Consider the following 23,112-nt stretch of genomic DNA (forward strand, 5'->3'; position numbering starts at 1 on the left):
TGTCGACCAGTTGACAAAGCTAAAGAGCGCCAATTACGTACTATGGAAATGTGTATGCTCCGTTGGTTAATGGGCATCACACTCCTGCATCATGTCAAAAACAACATCGTTTGCCAGCTAAGGAGCACTGCACCCACCAGTGAGAAGGCACAGGAAAAACAAATCCAGCGGTATGGTCATGTCCTGCGACCTGCACCCCAGTTGCCGATTTCACCCACTCCTTTGAAATGAATGGGCAACGACCACATGGACACCCAAAGCAACGCTGGCATGACACAGTAAATGCTGATATGAAGATTTTGAACTTAAGACACATGATGCCCAAAATCGTGCAAAATGACAAGCCAAGATTAAAACAGGTTTTTATTTCGTGTGGCTATTTCTAGCCGGGTGCAGCCCTTGTAAGGCAGACCCTCCGATGAGGGTGGGCGGCATCTGCCATTTGTAGGTAACTGCGTGTTATTGTGGTGGAGGATAGTGTTATGTGTGGTGTGTGAGTTGCAGGGATGTTGGGGACAGCACAAACATCCAGCCCCCGGGCCATTGGAATTAACCAATTAAGGTTAAAATCCCCGACCCGGCCGGGAATCGAACCCGGGACCCTCTGAACCGAAGGCCAGTACGCTGACCATTCAGCCAACGAGTCGGACATTAAAACAGGTGACCCTGCACAACTGGAAAAATGCTAGGAAGAAGATGATTTGCGAAGTATTCCACTGATGTATACATCGATATAATACTCCTCCATAGGTTCCGTACATATAGCAATGTGCTGCTGTGGGTGAAAATTACAAGAACTACTCAGAGGCACCTTAATCAACAGCTGACCATAAGAAGTTGGAATGTGTGTGATGTTTACATACATATATACAATTATTTTACAGTGGCTGCCTATCGCTGAATCCCTTTCTATGTTTTTGTTTGAAGCCATTATTAGAATCTAAAACCACATTCCCTATGTGTTGATCCGATCATGTTTGTGACGTAGATAGCCGCCGTGATGGATCACACTGGCGTGAAGAGTAGAACCTTATGTCTCTGTACATTCTCTATTCCTAGTGGCTTTTTTCTGACACAGTGATACCTACGTGTGTAATTTCTTATGGATATGAATCATGTTGAAGATCTCTGGGCAATAGTTAAAAGGGAAATCAGAATGCAGATGGTCACAACAAAGGATGGTTACTTGAATTGCTGACCCTTTACAATTAATATATCATCCTTTATAGTTTTGGCTTTACTCGATAAAATGACTAGTGGCTGAATATCACGCAAAACCGGAACGCAATAAATAAATTAAAAAGAAGAATTTTACAGTGCTGTTTTCAGATTTTTTTTTTTTTAATGTCATAACGTTCGGGCAGAACTACAGTTTATGCTTGTTGTTGGCTGCATTAATAGATACTGTGGTGCAAAGGTTTCCTACACATCCTCATGAAAGACATTTGAAAAGACAGTGTATATTAGCAGTAAATCGCAAGAAGTAATTTATACATTTTAATAATACAAAATAGCTCTTTAAAAATGTATTTTAACCATTTTACAAATAGGTTTCAAACAAATTTTTATAGCAACATTTGCAAAGTAAGCTGCAGTAAGCCATCTTTTTTAAAGCACACACATCATAATACAAGTAGGTACACATTGTATTCTATTGTTATAGTCTTAATTATAGCCAGAAAAATAATAATAATAATAATAATAATAATAATAATAATAATAATAATAATAATAATAATAATAATAATAATAATTTATTGTACTGTACTACATGGAAATGAGCTGCATGCACCGTTTTAACCACATACCAACCCTCATGCCAATCTTAAGTTTCTGGCAGTGTCAGGATACAAGCCCGGGCCCCCGAGGATGGTAGCTAGTAGCGCTAACCATTATATTACAGAGGTGGACTTGATCATATTAAAAATACAGAAACACAACATAAATAATCACTTATTGGTAACTAAGTGATTCTGAATTTTTCTTCTCATGCAGAATTTTTGACAGTGTACATGCGGTTTCAAAATCAGGAATTTCAATAGATCCAACATCAAGCCTGAGTCTTTTTATCAGAAAAAATTCCCCTACACTCTTCCCCACTGTTGTATTTCTTTTTCGCTGCGTTTGAGATGCGAGGTCGAGACCATTCACTGGGTTGATCAGTACGCAAGGTGACATGTTCTGAGCAAACTGCTAAATAACAGCTGAAATATACTTCATTTGTGGAAACAATTATTCGCCCTCATGAAATAATAATTCCTACCAAGACCTTCCTAAGAAAACAAGACATGGTGCATGGTGCATGGAAACAGAAATCGAGAAGTTGGAGAAATAGAGCAAACGCCTGAAAAGCCATACATCCAATTTTTGATCTGATTTTTGATATGCTCTATTGGTGGAAAAATATCTAATTCCCTGCATGGGAATTTAGTATTACCAAGTTGGAGAAAGCTAAAGATAAAAAAATAACGAATCACTATGTGCAAACAAAGGGTTAGACTAGTTTAAAAAGCTTTGAGTCGAGGTTGAGGATATTGAAACTTAAAACTAAACTTGCTTGAAAAGCACATTATTATCAACATTATCACTCTCAATATACAAGAACCTAACCTAAACCGGCAATCACTGCCCAATTAAAAAGAAACATCGAACCTCGAGTCACAGGTAACAACTAACAAGCACAAAATAAGGAAGTGCAAATAGATAGATAGAAAGTAAGTAAGTATGGAAAATTTATAAGGAAATCTGCTATTTTATCAAGGTTGAGCTGACTTAACAGTCAAAAATGTGAAAAAGGGAAAAAGACACAGAATAGAAACGAATGACTGGCAATCAGAAAGTACAAAAATATATTAGCAATAGTAGTCATAGTTGAAGTGTGTAAGTCATGACGAACAGGAGAATTATGATTGATTAATTTGAGGTTAGGTAACGACTGAACTTGAGGTCGTTGCCGTGGTTGAGTGTTATTAACGCCAAAGAGATTGAAAAAGTTGTCGGAAAAGTGATTTATGTAAAATATTTCACAAGGTAAAATAAGGTGAAGTACAATGGAACTTACAGCGAAGCAAAGAGGTGAGTTTTGATTTAGTGAATCTCTGCTACCATGTTACAGTTCGTACGGCTCAAGTTCTTTATAAACTGTTACTACGTTATCAACTGTTACTAGGTTATATTGGTATTCTGGCACCATGTGGTGACCGTATGTTAGGCCGAAGCTACGGCTCAATGACAGAGTACAGTTTTAACAATGTTACTGATGATAATAATAAATAATAATAATAACAACAACAATAATTAAACACTTTTGTGTGCAGTGGAATATAGCCCAGAGGGATCCGGCACGTAAAGGATGGTAACAAGATATACAGCTATATGAAAAGACAATTTCAATAATCATAACTAGAATAGATATACGTGTGTGTACACAACCGACCAGCTGGTACAAAGCATAACAAATATAATTCGATGGATACTGGGACAAATATTCAAAGTGCATGGTACGTGTTTAGTTTAAATACATTATATAGTTAATACAGATGCATAGACGTGGAAACTCTTATGCCAAATTATTAACAAGTGATATAAATTTAACTGAATGAGTAACAAAATTCAAAAGAATCAACAGTGAGATTGATCAAGCGATAGTTAAGTTCATTACAAGTCACGTCTAAATTTTAAATACCTAATACCGTACAATAGTAAAAAAATTCAAACAAGATGAGGGGTGGAGGCAGGACGGGAATGAGGGGACCGAGAGACTTGACTGACGCGAAAAGAGTTCTAATAGGAGTAAAGGCAGGCACTCGAAGATAAAATTTCCTAGAAGAGTGAAGTAGTTGAAAAATACGGTGAAGCATGTAAGTCTATGCTTGCGTTAAGGATCACTAGCCAAAAGCACAAATGAATTTTCGTGCCGTGCAATTGCAGGACTCTCCCAACTCCGTCATTATTCAGAAATATGAATGCACGATGTTTTACATGAATTGATCTCTATGTCTCACCTGAAACCAAAACAGAAGCAGTCGAAGGGACTCGAGAACCAGCTCTGTCCAGTGTAGTGTGCTCGCACATCCAGTGGGGAACGGCCTCTCGTTCAACCTGCCCAGCTGGGCGAGGTGAGGCGTATTTATATGATCGACAGTTCATTCTAGAATGTGTGAGACATTAGAGCGACGTCAGGTGAGCGGGAGAGTCAGCTGATCCTCCAAAATGGCGGTCAGTCAGTGGAGAACAAATCCAACAGATGGTAGTGCAATGTGAATGGCCAGTAGACAAGGTAAGTCAGGGCACAACAGCACAACGTTTAAAATTAATTAAAATTAACAGCCTCCCTAACAGCATTAACCTACGCTAACGATATGATATTAGAAATTGAGCAAGGATATTTTTCTGAAGACAGCACTGTTGAAAGTATGCATGAATATTAATCTCACTAATATGTAAATAACTGCACTGCCTCTATTGTGAAATGATAGGGTATCTAGCGAACCAATGTTTGTTTCTTATCACATTTGCAGTAATTGGTCTGTTACTATTTCCTGCGAACGGTTTTCTTTTAATACATGGCCACTTCCTGCAAGTTTGGAATAATGTGGCCAATTGTTGTTGCATAAAACACTCTGAAATCCCACTATTATTATTTAGTCGGCCAAGGCAGTATGAGGTGAGATGACAGCGGATATGTGTGCGGTGAAACGCATTAACTTACAAAGTTCACCACTCGCAGCGCATTTCTCCCATTAGCGCACGGAGCCTATAGAGATATGCGACAGAAGTTATTTCACTTGCTACACCTGTATCACATGTAATTTCCTGAGATACAGGAACCAACAGCCATTACAGAGCCTTGAAAAATGTTGAGAGTTCAACTGAGGCACAACGAAGTAAACCACCTTTTAGATATACACCTGTAACACCTGGTCATAATGAAGAGGTTCTTCTTGACGCTGTTTGGAAAGTTCCTTATACTTATTTTGTACACAAGACACTTGTACCAGACTCGATAGCTGCAGTCGCTTAAGTGTGGCCAGTATCCAGTATTCGGGAGATAGTGAGTCCGAACCCCACTGTCAGCAGCCTTTCTATGGTTTCCCACACAAACACAATGCCAGGGCTGAATCTTAATCAAGGCCACGGCCGCTTCCTTCCCACTCCCACATCGCCATAAGACCTATACGTGTCAGTGCGACGTAAAGCAAATTGTAAAAAATTGACCAACATCAGCCAGTCACCTGTTAAGTGATTATTATCTAACAACAAATCTCATCCATATGATCTGCAATTACATCAGAAGCATCACGGTTTAACTTTGATGCTTCAGTTTTGTTACTGGACCAAGTTAAGTCTTGGAAGTGGAGGCCTAGCCCACACATGCTAGAGAGGCATCTATGGTTCCTCCACACGGGTGATACGTTGGTTCAGGTGAAGTGGGGCTGGTGACCGAGTTGAAGGCTCACTGCGGAGTGCTGGAACCAACACATCACTTTGCTCTACATAGCCTGGATGAGCCGTGGGTTGGAAAAGGGGCGATCCCAACCTAGGGGGGAAAGTCATTGCTGTGAACTCAATCATGATAATGCCAAGTGGAGACCACGTGAGTAGGCTTACTGGCACTCTGTGTATTATTGGCATTATTTGTTACAATTCAGACATGGAAAATTTCCATGTTTCTGAAGAAACACACAATGTCAACAAGTGTCTCAACAACAAGCAGATTTTGTTTTACGACTTTGTTATGTTTAACAGCTTGAATTCTTGCACCCTGATATAAAGCATGTTCTATCCTCCTGCATCCCAGTAAACGGAATGTCTCTTCCTTCCGATTATGTTTATTTGAATTTTGATGCTTTTCTAAGAATGGTTTTTTTTTTTTTTTGTAACAATTACCCCATTTAAAGTCCATTCCTTTTCACCACCAAACACACACATAAAAATCTAGCTTCTTGCTTTCGGATTAGGCTGTTAACCACGAACATTGTGTATACCAAGAAAATTGAAATGATCCCGCTACTTTACTGTCAAAATACTGAATATCTATATACCGGTAAGGCCTACATATTTTGTTTTTGGCTTCACACTTTTCTTCGTAAGTCCAAGATGTGAACAGTTTGCATTTTAAAGAGCTCAGAAGACACGTTAAGTTCCTGAAGGGGCTTACTTCACTAATTATTTCAACGTGAGTTCCAACGAGATGAAGTCAGTCTTGTCTTACACAATTAACATGAACTCAGAATTTCAATTGGTATTAAATAACCACTTAAACAATGTCGCAAAATAAATCTATATATATAAAATAGGAGTTTTGTCTGTACATTACTCAGAATTTGAAAAGAATGGTATTTCTGTATCGGTCATGTCCACAGTAACAAGAAAATGCACTTTTTACTTTTCCGTAATTTCTGTCTGTCTCCCTGTATGTATGTATGTATGTATGTACACACATCACTAGAAAACGGCTAAAGAGAATTTAATGAAAATCGGTATGCAAAGTCGGGGAATAAGTTGCTACAATCTAGGCCATAAATAATTATATTTACGCTGATAGAAATGGTAGTTTAGGGGAAGGCCTAAAATTTAATTTTCAAATATTTATGTTATTAGTGGTCCTATCTTAATGAAAAATGGTATTCAAGGCCAAGGAATAAGTCGCTACAATCAAGGCTATAAATAATTTTATTCACGCTGAGTGAAATGGTAGTTTAGGGGAAGGCCAAAATGTAATTCTTAATAATATTTACGTTATGAGTGGTCCTGTCTAAATGAAAATTGGCATACGTAGCCGGAGAATGAGCCATTATAATCTAGGCTATGAATCATTCTATTCACACTGAGTGAAATGGTAGTTTAGGGGAAGGTCTAATATTTAATTCTCAAATATTTAAATTATTAGTGGTCGTATCATTAAATACTACATAACCAAAGTTATATAGAATTAAATTTCCGACCATTTATGTCTTATACATTTTACCGTACCGACTGTGAAAACATATATATTCATGAAAATGTAATTCTGTTGCTAAGTCCATATCAACGCCGAGCCACGAGAAAATGGGTAAACAGAATTTAATGAAAATCGTTATATAGAGTCGGGGAATGAGAAACCACAGTCTAAGCCATAAACAAATTTATTCACCCTGGATAAAGTTGTAGTTATGGGGAAGGCGCCTAAAATGTAATTTTTAAATACCTTTGTTATTGGTGCTATCGAAAAGTATTACATAACAAAAGTTATAGGGAATACAAATTCCGATCATATGTGTTTTAATCAGTTTTACAGTACCGACTAAGGTAAGAGTGGCATTTCAGAGTCGGAAGAAAACTAAATGTTAAGACCTACAATATCAAAAGCACACAGCATTGATCAACAATAACATTACATTGACCATTGTTTGATGTGATGTTCTCTGTCTCTCATGCTGCCTCTCAACTCCGATAGATGCGATTACTGCTGCGTACCGAGTATAACAGCCTGACTGAATATTAGCGGGAAATAGCTGGGGAGTTAGAAAACTTTCTTCTTTAGCATGCCATTCCTCTGGTTCATACATTTTCTGATACAGCTGGTACGTAACACACAGGTTCATCATAGTATTCTAGTTATTCGATCCCTTCTCTGAAGCGCTGTTTTGAATGAGCAGTGTGCTAAGGCAGAGGCTCACGTAGTAGTAGTAGTAGTAGTAGTAGTAGTAGTAGTATGGCCTGGTATAGAATAACAATTTAGGCCTATTCCAAATTATAGCACCACAATTCACTAAATAACTCAAAATTCGACCCTGAAAAAAAAAAAAACCTTTTCTTAATAAAGCTTCTTCCTTTTTACTTTTTATTAAATTCTACATTCATTTTATTCCAAATTAACAGCGAAGAGTGGGTTTCTCCTCTGGCTAGGAGGAAAAAATTGCCTCCAAGTCAGATAGATTTTTTCCGCCGCCAGTGTAGTGAATTAAGATTTTCCGACTCATCGGGTACTCCTAGGAAAGAGATTAGCAGAAGGGCATATTTTATGCCGTGGGAGTCTCCACTATTCGACCCCTCCCTGCCGAAAAAAAACGAAGGGTGTTCACGGATCACGGCTACCTGCGGCTTTGATCATTCCAGCTCTGGAACTTTGGACTGTTAGATCGGCAGCGTAGTTCTGTTCGTTAAAAGTGAGAAACTGTGCGGTTTTTCATTTGATCGAGTATTTTATATGATATCATTGCTTTTAATTGCTACTTTCCTACCAACATTTTTGTAATGACCTATGTTGACTTCAGTTAGGAAAACCACAAGGTCAGTCTCTCTGAGAATCCAATCCCGTAGCAAAGCACGGGTACATCAGCTAGTAGTGAAATAAATGTAGATGACAGGATATTCCAAACGCTCAAAATTTTAACATATGAAGTTCTTGACACCTTAATTATGCAAATGTAAATACGATTTGACGATATTGAAAAAATGCAGTTTGTTGAGTTATTGGATCCAACTGACTTCATAGTTTAGAAACAGAACTTCCCTGCTATTATAATGAACAGTCTTATGAACATTTACCCCGTCTTCTAATCAAGAAAAATTGGAAGATGATTAACATTTATTCCAATATAGAAAAAAATATATGCCTCCTCAAAAACTTTTACTTTATATTGTCCTCGTGGAAGTGTCAAAAGTGATTCATTTATAAAATTACCATTTCCTGTTACTACAGCTTCCTCTGAAGAGTGTGAGCACTCTGAAAAGGATAAAAACATACTTGAGTAATGCAATGAACAGCAAAAGGCTCAGCAGTATTAGTACATTTTCTATGGAGAAAAATCTTTTGAAGGAATTGTTGAGTGATTGACTATTGAAGGTCCATGTTACTGACCATTTTGCAAACAAGAAAACTACTCTATAAGAAACTTTAAGTTAAGATTTTCTGCCTACCCATTCATTAACTAGTAGCTTCGCCACTGGAGTTTCTACATGTAAGTGTCCAGTGTACCAATAAGGAGCCGTGTGTGTCTTGTGTCTCACTGACCTGTGATTCCGCACGATTCTTTCAGTGTGCTATAATTCACTGCGTCCCGCTGCAGTGGAAGCTCTGCTCCCTGCCAATGTCCAGTGTCCTGCTAGTGAGCCGTGAGTGGCGCCACTCAGCACTGTCCGCTGCGAGTCAGCTGAATCGTGTGCCATGAGCTCGCCGTTCCTGTGAATCGATTCATTTGGACACCTGAAGTAATAGATGCACTGCTTCGCATCATGCACTCAGTAGCCAACACTACTTCTTTGACCTTTAGGCGTGTCTCCTCCAAGTAATCCTGGTATTTCTTATGAGCACATCTCACCGATAACACGATTCTATGATTAAATGGTACACATCGACACCTCCATAGTACAAAATGGAATCATACACTTGTCTTTGTGCAATAATTGACTCCTCCTACATGTTTTCTGCCAACAATGATTTCTTTTTAGAAAAGTCACTCTCCACTGCAGCATTTCCATGAGACAGTATAAGACAAAGATTTATAACTTGCCGAAGTTCACTATACTGTTTGTTTTCTGCTTAAATGTCAGCAAAGAAAATGTCTAAACCCATACTATCATCAGATATTAAGATATATTCTTTGAATTTGGTTTCCAAAGCTTCCTTTGATACACAACACAGAGAAATGTATTGTGCTTTAGCCCTATCGGCCACAGTTTCAGTTATTCTGTTAGCTTCATGCAACACTTCGAAGACATATTCCATTCGGGTCCAACCAAGACTTGGTTGCCATACATCATACGCGAGTTCAAACTCGTAAGACTTTTCACTAATCTACACTTCAAAGAACTCTTATCCAACAGTTTTGTCACAACTGCCACTAATGTTTCTTGACATTCGTGTTTAAAACCAAGAATTTCTCTCTGACAAGTTTAGTTCTTTAAGTACATTTTTTATACTAAATCCAACATCAACTTTACCTACCTAAATTAGGTTTTGTTGGAACCTGTAACTCAAGCCAAATCACATTCTGGGAACACTGTACTACCAGTCACTGCAGTGAAGTGGGCCCGGCGAGCTGGTGAGCCTTTGAATAAATAATACCATATTTTCTCGCGTAACTAATGCACTTTTTTTTTTTACGAAAAAGACAGGCGAAAACTTCAGATGCGTAAATTATTCAAGGAATTCAGGTATTTAAAAAATTAGTTACAACTCATTTACATTTAAAAGATATATCAAATATAATATACACGGAATTGGTTCAACTCATTTGAGGTTAATCGTCATTTGGCGTAAAATTCCGGCGTGAGATTTTTTCTGGAAAGTCAAATAGGGTACATCAGGTAAGTTGGACACGTGGGTTTGAAGTACAGACAGTGGAAAACATTTTTCCCATTACGAGCTGACAATACGACCTGAAGTGAAATAAACATGTAGGTACATAATAATGACATACCGGCAAAAAAGAAAACTGTCCAACATGAGAAGGGCCGGACATCGAAAGAGGGGCCCCTGCTATATTTCCCCAAACCGTTCGTATTCAACCTCGTACGAGTGACATGTCCATCCACCCCTTTTCTTGGATACGAACGTGGATCCCTCGCGGAAATTTTACTTTAGGCATTGTTTTTTGTTTTAGAACAGAAGGTGAAAAGCTTTCTGCCATCACCTATTACAGCAAGCATTTCAGTACATCATTCTTTTTCGCTTCCGGTAGCATGTGTGATAACACTTGATGTCCCTTTCTTACAGATTGTTCAACTTTGTAGCATACGGAAACTGATTGGCGTCTGACCTGTAGTTCCTTCACTTTACGCTTCTCAATCACAAAGCGATGAAAATCAAATTTTTTTGGGTTGAAATCATTCGACATTTTGTGGCATAATGTTGTTCTTCGTCGAAGAGAAAGTCCACTTCTCTTCATAAAATTAATCATCAAGCCTCGGCTAACCTTCCAATCCGAGATACTGATTCCATGTGCAGCAGCTATTTCCCCGCCCTTTACAATACAGCATTTAGTGAGAAACGGCATATCCAACGTTGCATAATGAAATCATATATTTAACACATTCACATTCCATTTAATTGAACTTCTTTATGCTTTGGTGTACCGTTTATTTTCATTACTTTACACGATATCACCGACACTGAAAAAGCATGCTTTACAGCAACCTAATAAGACGAAATATCCACACTACTGTCAGATGTACTTTGTAAAGTCTTTATGTGTATGGTAGATCATAAAACATGCAGGGCCACCTTGCACCGGGGGCATTCAAATTAAGATTCCTTCCTCAGACCCTGTGTCACACAGACTTTGCATCTCCGGGATGGGATAACTTTCTTCGTTGTTGGGGGTATTTTGGTTGGAAATTGTCTCCAGTGCCCCCTCCCCCTGAAGTCACAGTGGTGTATCCTCAGGGCTTGGGCATCTTCGTGTTAGATAGTAAGGCAAGGTCACACCAACAGCTGTTCAGCCAAATTTATCCGGAAGCTGGTAAAGCCTACTCGCTTCTTGTCAGGGTTGAGGAGGCGATAAATTATGTTGGAATTGCGAAGTGTCATGTCTAGCATGTAGAAGTATATTGTTGTATCCTTTTACATACTTCCTCTTCAAGGGGAATGATGCGAGTCTCTGGTCATGGGAATCAACACCACCCATCCACAGTTGTAGTCAACAACAAGATTGGGTCTGAACTACTTCTTGCCATCATACTTTACAACTTCAAGGTAATTTGTCCTTCATTTCATCCAGATACAGGTAACCAGTGTTGCTTTTCAAATGACATTACCCTATTTATATCCTCGGCAGCCGGTACAAAACAATTACTTGCATAAGCATTTGTCTCTTTGGTTAGATGTTCCCAAAATTCTGCTGTTAGAAATTCGTTCACAACCTGCAGTTCATTTGCGCATTGTCCTAGTTGCCTTTGAACAACACTATTTCACCAGTTGCAATGCATGAATGATACTCTGGAGTATTATGTGCTCCCAGTTCCATTCCCTATCGTGTAAAATATGATTGGAAGCCGTTGGTGTGGCATCAGATGTAGGCCTAAAATTTAGTGGCACAGTGGCACATTTGACGGCAAAACAGCACTTTGTTCCCACCTACCAGCGTGCACGTCACTGTCAAATGAACTATTTTCACTACTTTCATTTCCACTAAATTCTTCATCGCTTATTTCTATATCAATGCCACTCTCTTCTAAAAATTCCCTTATAATCGCTTCATCACTCAACTTGGAGGCAGCCATGATTTCGCTTATGATGAGGTCCCAGGTTCAATAACTTTTTCTCAGGATTTTCTGTCTCCATTTCCACTTCAAGCTTCCTGAGAAAGCTCCAGTTCACATTAGGCCCATCCCTTGAGACCTGCAACAAGTTTTTTCTTTGAAGAGGTTGCAGTCCATGATTGAATTTCTGCAGCAGATCTTGGGCAGTAGCGAGACCCAGAAAAACACTGTTCCAATATCTAGAAACCACTTTATGAGTGTTGATATCAAAAAATCTAACGTGATATATTTGGCCTTGTTGTGTTACCTTATTGAGTGACTCATCATTTAAAACTACACAGTCCTCACAAGTTTACGAATTGTTTGTTAATAACCCACTGAAATTTGGTGTAATATCATGATTAATCATGTAGGAACATTTACTTTCACCAAAGATGAATTTTAATGCAATTGCACTATCTGGAAACATAAGTTTAAATGTATCACGTGTATCTGCACATGAACACCTCTTGTATTTAATAGCAACAACTTTTAATGCCCATAAAATTTCTGCTTTGACTACTTCATCTTTATTAAAATAAGAAGTAGCCCAGTGTACCGACTTTCCACTTTCTATCCCTGTCTCAGTCTTTACCATTTCTGTTGAACTAATACACAGTTTGACAGCGACATTATCAAGAGATCCATGTCGAAAGTCTAAACTTCTTGCTTCTGTTGAACTAGTAGCTATACTTCTTAATTCTGTTGAACTAGCGCTAGGTTTGACAAAAAATGATGTGACAATGATGGTTATCTTGATTTAATATTCTAAAGCTGTGTGTTTTTGCCCAGTTTTTAAACTTCTTTCTGCACACATTACAGTAGACTTCAAATTTATTGTCCGGTACATCACTGAGACAATCTATAAACTCTGGATTAAGGGCTGAATCCAGCCACTGATGGCTGAAAGTTTTCTTGCCATCTAATGCATAGGCCTAATCTGAAACAAAAGAAAAGCACGTTAATTGTGCACAAAAACTATATCAAAGCACAAATACATTTATCTCAGCAATGTAAAGATACTTTGTTGGGATAAAAATATACTTGTACAGCTTGGTAGGGCCTGAGCCACCACACGCTCTTCAGCATTTCAACAAACTCATCTTGTTTTAATGCTGCCATAGCCCGAAGCATGTACAATTTTAATTTCTTTAAATAAAATTCAACTTACCTCATTAACTGATCACTTTTCCTCTCTTCAAAGGATTCACAGGTTGCAGTTTGTCATCAGTATGAATTCCTGACACATAAATTTGAGTCAACTTCCTTAACACGCCAATTTTTAAAAGACTACCCTGACAATTTTGTGACAATCTCTGATTTCGCCTGACTTTCCAGGTCCCTGGGAATCCTGATATATCACTCAGGAGGCTTCTAAATTTCAAGAAGCTGGAAGGACAGCTCACACGATTGCTGGAGAGACTGCAGAACTATGTGATCGAACACTGCAACGGTCACCTACATTCCAACGCCGGCGTTCTGTCTTGAAGACCTTGTCCAGAAGACTGCAAGTTCTGCTCCAAGAGGGAGGGTGAACACGAAGTTCAATGTCGAAGGACCACTGTGGACGTCGAGGGAAGCTGGAGTTGCAATGCCTGGATTACTGTGCAGAGGGATGACAATGAAATCAGACTGCTAGCCGAGTGGAAGATTGCCCATTTCCGAGGCCTGGATGGATTAACGTCAGTAACCTCAAAACCCAAAGATAAGTCGTACTGCTCGCAATGGGACTTGGTCGTGACCAAGAACAGGTTGCTAAAGCGCGCCTGGGAAAGCAATGACAGGAAGACTCTCCAGGAGCAGATGGTTGTCCCATGAACTATGGTGGCAGGAATCAATCAATCAATCAATCAATCAATCAATCAATCAATCAATCAATCAATCAATCAATCAATCACTACTGATCTGCATTTAGGGTAGTCGGCCAGGCGGCAGATTCCCTATCTGTTTTCCTAGCCTTTTCTTAAATGATCGCAAAGAAATTGGAAAATTATTGAACATTTCCCGTAAGTTAATCCAATCCCTAACTCCCCTTCCTAAAAACAAATATTTGCCCCAATTTGTCCTCTTGAATTCAAACTTTATCTTCATATTGTGATCTTTCCTACTTTTAAAGACACCACTCAACCTCCTTTGTCTCCTGATGTCCCCCCACGCCATCTCTCCACTGACAGCTCAGAATATACCACTTAATCGAGCAGCTCGTCTCCTTTCTCCCAATTCTTCCGAGCCCAAACTTTGCAACATTTTTGTAACGCTACTCTTCTGTCGGAAATCACCCAGAACACATTGAGCTGCTTTTCTTTGGATTTTTTCCAGTTCCTGAATCAAGTAATCCTGGTGAGGGTCCCATACACTGGAACCATACTCTAGTTGGGGTCTTCCCAGAGACTTATATGCCCTCTCCTTTACATCCTTACTACAACCCCTAAATACCCTCATACCGAGCTCGATAGCTGCAGTCGCTTAAGTGTGGCCAGTATCCATGTGTAGAGATCTGTACCCTTTATTAACAATCATTTATGTGATTACCCCTACGAAGGTCTTTTCTTATATTAACACCTACATACCTACAATGATCCCCAAAAGGAACTTTCACCCCATCAACACAATAATTAAAACTGAGAGGACTTTTCCTATTTGTGAAACTCATAACCTGACTTTTAACCCCAATTATCATCATAAGATTGCCCACCGTCTATCTAAAAACACTATCGAGGTCACCCTGCAGCCACTCACATCTTGTAACTTTTGTAACTTATTTATTACTCTGTACAAAATAACATCATCTGCAAACAGCCTTATCTCTGATTCCACTTCTTTACACATATCATTGATATATATATATAAGAAAACATAAAGGTCCAATAATACTGCCTTGAGGAATTCCCCTCTTAATTATTACAGGGTCAGATAAAGCTTCACCGAGCTTGATAACTGCAGTCGCTTAAGTGCGGCCAGTATCCAGTAGATAGTAGGTTTGAACCCCACTGTCGGCAGCCCTGAAGATGGTTTTCTGTGGTTTCCCATTTTCACCATTAAGGCCACGGCCGCTTCCTTCCCAGTCCTATCCCTTTCCTGTCCCATCGTCGCCATAGACATATCTGTGTCGGTGCGACATAAAGCCAATAGAAAAAAAAAAAGATAAAGCTTCACCTACTCTAATACTCTTGAGTTCTATTTTCTAGAAACAGAGCCACCCGTTCAGTCACTCATTTTTCTAGTCCAATAGCACTCATTTTTGCCAGTAGTCTTCCATGATCTACCCTATCAGGTGCCTTAGATAGGTCAATCGCAATACTGTCCATTTGGCCTCCTGAATCCATGATATCTGCTATATCTTGCTGAAAACCTACAAGCTGAGCTTCAGTGGAATAACCTTTCCTAAACCCAAACAGCCTTTTGTCAAACCAGTTATTAATTTTGCAAACATGTCTAATATAATCAGAAAGAATGCTTTCCCAAAGCTTACATGCAATGCATGTCAAACTGACTGGCCTGTAATTTTCAGCTTTATGTCTATCACCCTTTCCTTTATACACAGGGGCTACTATAGCAACTCTCCATTCATTTGATATAGCTCTCTCAACCAAACAATAATCAAATAAGTATTTCAGATATGGTACTATATCCCAACCCATTGCTTTTAGTATATCCCCAGAAATCTTATTATTCCAGCTGCTTTTCTACTTTTCAACTTTTGAATCTTACTGTAAATGTCGTTATCATAGGTAAATTTTAATATTCTTTAATATTACTCACATCCCCTATCTGGACATTATCCTTGTAACCAACGATCTTTACATACTGCTGACTGAATACTTCTGCCTTCTGAAATCCTCGCATACACACTCCCCTTGTAAATTAATGATTCCTGGAATGTCCTCCTTTGAACCTGTTTCTGCCTTAAAGTACCTATACATACCCTTCCATTTTTCACTAAAATTTGTATGACCACCAATTATGCTTGCCTTCAATTTCTCCTTACTTCTCCGTTATAATAGAGTGGATCTTTACCATTCCTTACCACCTTTAAAGGTACAAACCTATTTTCACATTCCTCAACAATTGCTTTAAACCCATCCGAGTCTGTTTACATTTTTATTTACCATTTTCCAGCGATCGTAGTTACTGCCTAATAGTCCTAATTTTCATACCTTCCTTTCTTTCACATTTATTTTTAATAACGACAAAAACAGCTTCGTGATCACTGATACCATCTATTACTTTGGTTTCTCTATAGAGCTCATCTGGTTTTATCAGCACCACATCCAAAATATTCTTCCCTATAGTTGGTTACATTTGGTAAATTGAGTCCTGAAAGGATTTCATGGTGGAGATCCGGAAAGGGACCTCAGAATAAAGAAAACCTTGAAAAAGGTCCGAGAGATGTTCTAATGGGTGGGGTGCCGATCAGACGTGGAAGACTTCTGCACTAAATGCAACGAGTGGGCTGCCTGAAGCTGGAGACAAAGGTCCAGTGAAGATTTACAATGTGGGTGCACCCCTTGAGAGAGTGGCTATTGATGTGTCTGGACCATTCACCACTAGCGACACGGGATATTACTATATTATACTCGTCATCACCGACTATTTCAGGAAGTGGCCAGAGGTGTATGCGCTTCCGAACTAGGAGGCAACTACGGTGACAGAAATCCTCGTGAATGAGTTTATCAGCAGATACCGCGTGCCATTGGAACTGCATGCCGATCAGGGACGGAAAATTGAGTCGGAGGTCCTCCAAGATCTGTCATTTGTTAGATATACGGAAGACCAGGACCAAGCCTCTACATCCCCAATTGGATGGAAAGGTGGAACGATTCAATAGGACCCTTGAGAATCACCTGCAAATAGTCGTCAGCGAACATCAAAGGGACTGGGATCGTCATCCTCCCCTGTTCCTCTTGGCGTAACGATCTGCAGTGCACGAGGCCACTGGACGCACACCAGCAACAATATTGTAATGGTTATAGCGTCCGCCATGCTAACTGGCAGCGGGCCGAGCTCGTCACCCATCGCCCCACCCCCCTTACGCTCGACCGCGCCAATCGCGAGCAACAGTTAAGTGCTGGGCCGGCCCTTCTCTCTTCTATCAGTGGTCGCGCTGCATGGGACGACAAATTACTCGACTATTAATCTGGAGTGATCCATCTCGCGAGGTTCCTGGATACACCTAGCATCCGGACTGTTCTGGAAGGCCCAGAGCAGGTATATAAGGAGAGGAGTAATTTGGAGTGACAGCCAGTGAGAGTTAGACGGAGTTAGTGAGTAAGAGTGAGGGAGAGCGAGGTTGAGTTCGCTGGAGCGCAGTCAGTGACGGCTTGGGAGAGTGCAGCCTGATGAATTATCTGCCTGTTGGAGCCGAGGACTCGTTCCTGTTCCCCTGACGTTGTGTGTGTGTGCGCGCGTCCCTTGTGGCTGACTGCTGGAGAAGAACCTCGGGTGTTTTGGAGCGGCAAAGAAGGGAACACTGTGTGACGACGTGTGTAGACTGCGAACGGGGTTCGACGGATTGAGTGGACAGCGGATACTATCCCGACCTGCGAGACTGACGTGTAGGCTGTGGACCGTGACAGCGCTAACAAGTGTGACTGAGTGAGTGTAGTGTAAATAATCGGGGACTCTGTGTGTATGTGTCATTGTAGATGGGACATGAGAAACTAAGAGAGAGAGAGCACGAATCGTGGAAGTGTGTAAGTGTACTTGCGTAAGGTGTAAACTCGGCTATCGTCTGTGTGTGTGTGTGTGTGTGTGTGTGTGTGTGAATGTGTAATTGTAGGGCTTAGATAAATCTTAGAAATAGGACGCTACCAGGTTCTGTACTCATTTGGTCATTTATTTACCCCGCCAACACGTTAAAATATTTTGGGGGGGAGAACTGCACCTACCAGTGGATTTAGCATTTGGCCGACCTGAGGATCACCCTGCCCGTACTGACCGGTACTGCCTTGATCTAGCACAGAAACTAGAGGATGTACACACTACTGTCCGGAAGAGATTGAGAATAAAAAGCGACCGAATGATGGTATGATACAAGCAATGAGCAGACGCTACTGGATATTGTGAAGAAGACCTGGTATGGCTGTATAACTCTATAAGGAAGAGGGACTTGTCCTCCAAACTCTAGTCAGAGTGGGAAGGCCCTTACCGTGTTATCAAGAGAACAAACTGTCATCTATCGCATAGAATAGAACCCGAAAAGCAAGATGAAGGTGGTGCATCTGGACCGATGGGCACCTTACTGGGGAACAGCTAAAGAAGGTAACTGATCACGATGGTTAGCTCTTGAAGGAGGACAATGCTACCCCAATACACAAATAATTTGAACATGTAATATAATATTATGAGAAAACCATTACACTAACACCCATGTATCATACGTCAAAAGAAAGATCTCCATCTCAGGATTACTAGAAAAATATTATTTCGTTAAGTCATTTATTTGCGTAAAATAGCAATTTATTTGAATAATACAATGCTAAGGTCAATGGAAGTTGTCTCCGCTGATCGTTCTATGCCAGTCGAATACAGGGCTCTGTACAAGCTATCTATGCAGATCTTTCTATGTTAGTCCAATAGATGGCTCATTGAAGTCAAGTTATCACCAGAATGCCAGAATGTTAGTTGTTGCTCCATGTTGGTTCTAACAAACAAGAAATAGAAAGAAATCCATCTCAGGATATTCTATATTTCAAAAAGTCCTTTATTAAGAAACTTACATCAAATTATTCAGTGTAGGGTTATTAAAGAAAATCTGTATCCTCTGCCAAGCACAATATTTCACTACGGAAATGGTAAATGTACATTTTATTTTGTGTTGCCACAATGGTTTGGTTTATTTTCCACAACCACAAGTAAACGACCTACTTAAAGGTATTATGCTGCATGATAATGATTTCATAAACCATGTAAGGCGTACAACTGTACAATGTCCTTTGCATCCTTCTCTGCCAACCATAGCCAGATTCCAGGATTAGGTCCTTACCGTTTTGAGATTCTGGGGATGATTCCTAAGTACATTCCAGATTTAATGCCTACTGAAAATTGCCAAGAATTATACGGCCAGCTTTACGTGATAGATTCAGGTCTTGACAACAGAAATCATCGCAAAAATTCTATAAATTGCAAAGGTTCAAAAATTCTACATGTACAGTCACAACAGAAGTGTAAGTTTAAAGGCAAATAAATGGTTTTCCGGTGTTCAGTATATTTTCCACTACTTTTCTCACACTTCCTGTATCACCAGTTTCATTTTTAGTCTTTGTTTGCAAGTATTGCTGCGACAGGCCACTAGCATAGTAGTAATCTGGAAATAGTAAGTTGGAAAAAAATACATACTCCAAGCAATCCTAGGGTGGTAGTGAGAAGGAGAGACTCATCCGAGCTTGATGCACGTATGACTTACTATCTGGAAAAAAATACTTTGGGGGCAAGACTAGCACCCTTATGGAAGGGAGTGAAACGTAAAAAATTAATGAAAAATGACAAGTGTTGGATCCATAGTTTTTGGGGTCGCTGAGATGAACTGTGACACTCTGGATGCTATTTAAGTCACAGTTCATCTCCAGCTAGAATGGAGGCTGAGAAAGGGTAGAAAACAATGTCCAAAATGATAGAGATTATGGAGGTATGCGTGTGTTACAGTATACCTCTTAACTGAACTTGGTACACATATGACTTATAATCTGGAAAAAATACTGTGGTAGTAACAAACCCTAGCAGCCCTTTGGGCAGGCATAAGAAGGGGGTGACATGTGAAAATAATTGAAAATTACCAATATCAGTGTCAATTCCATAGTTCCCTGGGTTGCAGAAATGAAATGGCATAGGCCTATAGCTTTTAATGCCGGGAGTGTCTGAGGAAATGTTCGGCTAGCCAGGTGCATATCTTTTGATTTGACGCCCGTAGACGACCTGGGCGTCATGATAAGGATGAAATTATGATGAAGACGACACATACGCCCAGTCCCCGTGCCAGCGAAATGAACCAATGAAGGTTAAAACTCCCGACCCTGCCGCAAACCGAACCCAAGACCCCTGTGACCAAAGGCCAGCACGCTAACCGTTTAGCCATGGAGCCGGACTGGGTTGCAGAGATGAACAGTGACACTCCAGATGCTTTTTAAGAACAAGTTCAGTCCAAATCAGCATGAGGGCTGAAAAGAGATGAAAAAGTATGTCCCAAATGGCTGAGATTTTGGATGTATGTGTGCATGTTTCAGCATATTTTTCAACCAAACTTGGTATGCATATGACTCAGGCCTACTATCTCAAGAAAAATACTGTGGTGGTAAGACACTAATAGCAGCAATAGGAGTGGGGGTGGAAAAGGGCTGAAATATATTATAGAACCCAACCAATATTAATACAGAATCCATACTTTAAAGGGATTGCCGACGTGAATACTGGCACTCCAGATGCAGTTTAAGTCCAAGTTCAGCCCCCATCGACATGGGGGTAGGCTACATATATTACTATCTGGAAAAAAAACTGTGGGAGTAAAACACCATTAGCACCCCTAGGGGAGGGGGTGACATATAAAAAAAAAAATGAAAACAACCAATACCGCTGTCAAATCCACAATTTTCGTGGTCGCTGTGATGAACCGTTTTAAGTTCAGTCTCCATCAGCACAGCGGTTGAGAAGGGGTGAAAAGAAAAATTCCCAAAGTGACCAAAATTAGTGTTGAGTCCACATACATTTTGGGTCCCTAGGCTGATTGAAGACAGTCGGAATTATGTACATCATATCTATAGCGTGACACGTAAATACATAGGCCTACAATAACTTACTTGTATTATTTATTTGAAAGGATCAATCACTACTGATCTGCATTTAGGGTACACGCCCAGGTGGCAGATTCCCTACCTATTGTTTTCCTAGCCTTTTCTTAAATGATTTCACAGAAACTGGAAATTCATTGAACATCTCCCTTGGTAAGTTATTCCAATCCCTAAATTCCCTTCCCACAAACAAATATTTGCCCCAATTTGTCCTCTTGAATTCCAACTTTATCTTCATACTGTGTTCTATCCTACTTTTAAAGACACCAATCAAACTTATTCGTCTACTAATGTCATTCCAAGACATCTCTCCACTGACAGCTTAGAAAATACTACTTAGTCGAGCAGTTCGTTTTCTTTCTCCCAAGTCTTCCCAGCCCAAAAATAAGCAGAAACAACCAATACTGCTGTCAAATCCACAGTTTTCGTGCCCGCTGTGATGAACCGTTTAAGTTCAAGTTCAGCCTCCATTGGCACGGTGGTTGAGAAGGGGTGAAAAGGATTAACTACTTCCCAGACATTCTGGGCTGCCACAAGGAAATAGTTAAAAGAGAAAGCAAATAATCTCAAACTTGAACACATCACAATAACTCCGAATCTACAATAGAGTTCATAAACCATCAAAAAAAGAAATCTACAAAAATTCACTTCAAACATGTAATAATAGGCCCTAATCCTAAAAGCAAACAAACATTGAAAAAAAGTACCCGAGCAGAGGCAGTTACTGCAGCTAGTAATGTTATATAGTTTGCATAACAGATAGTAAAATTCTTCTTGCTGACCTCAACACACAATCAACTAGAACATTGCACAGGCTTGGAGGGAACAGCGATATGAGGAAATTAGCTGATGTGATGTGGAGTATCTAGCCTACCGACGTCTCAAAAACATTGACCAAAGTTTTGTGATTTAATTCCTCCACTAATTAAGATAGGATTAACATTTTTGAAGTTGTTTGCTTAGAATAGACTACCATCTTCTACCACTAGCTTAACGAACTTCATATATTTCAATTAGGCTACACCCTGTAGATGTGAGAAACAGTACATCTACCACCACTAGTTTAACAGACTTCATGTATTTCAATTCAACATATTCGCTTATTTAATCTTTTACCTTCTAACTCTTTGATTTAAATATGGTATTGCATTTTTACCTATTTAAGCCATCAACCAATACCACAATTCAAAGAGTAAGTCACAGAAGTAGTAATTACGTTGCAGTTTGGTACATTTCTCTTCAATGTTTCACTTCATAAAGATTAATGGAAGTATTTTAATTTCTTAGAGGAGTAACAGTTTTAAATGAGGTTAGCAGAAGTGAATAACTTTGTTTTTATACTATGACAATTACATCTTTAGTGCATTACGTACCACAAGTGATGACTTCCTTCAAAATATTTAGAGAAATGATTAGGCCTATCGTTGGATGAAGAAATTCATATTCCAGGGTGAAAAATGTTCTTCTAAATATAAGTTACCACTGTTCCAAGTCTTCACACACAAATTCTCTTGCTTCTTGAAAACACCACTGAAATTATATGAAGTTGTAAGCGTATGTAGGTGTCACCAAATTTTGTCTATAGGCCTCAACCACGTCTTAGTTTTAGATATTCCATGACGTGAGAACGCTCAACATCTGTCGTCGTCGGCTGTAACTCGAACCGAGAATTGCTCAACGCTCAACATCCACATCCTAAACTACCTTATCCAACACACAAGACTAATTCCACCTTTTCTGAATTATACTCGCAAAGCTGGATTTCACTACCAGAAAACTACCCTAGGCCTACAGTAAAAAATAGGCCTATATCTCAAAATGAAGACGACATAATTCACCAGACTGGAATGTCTGGTAAATGTATCCATGTATTTCTGAGTCTAATCTTTTTGTTTAACATTTAGGAAAAGAATATAAAGAATCACAGCAAAGTTTATAATCCTATCTATTACAGGACTAAAGTTACAGCAGATAAAACTCCATCTTATTATATACAGGATTGAAAATTAATTCTGTCACTATAGAACATTGCTCACGTACCATAACACCAAATCATGTCATTAATATTTTGAGCACCGGGCTGAGTAGCTCAGACGGTTAAGGC

The 23,112-nt window shown here is 39.5% G+C and overlaps 1 protein-coding gene across 1 annotated transcript in view; it reads right to left on the reverse strand.

Moving 5' to 3' along the window:
- Positions 1–23,112, reverse strand: part of hzg (herzog) — a 233,962-nt gene that overhangs the window by 209,415 nt on the left and 1,435 nt on the right. The gene's annotated exons all lie outside the window — the stretch shown is intronic.

This window comes from Anabrus simplex, chromosome 7 (genome assembly GCF_040414725.1).
Source record: "Anabrus simplex isolate iqAnaSimp1 chromosome 7, ASM4041472v1, whole genome shotgun sequence".
NCBI lineage: Eukaryota > Metazoa > Arthropoda > Insecta > Orthoptera > Tettigoniidae > Anabrus > Anabrus simplex.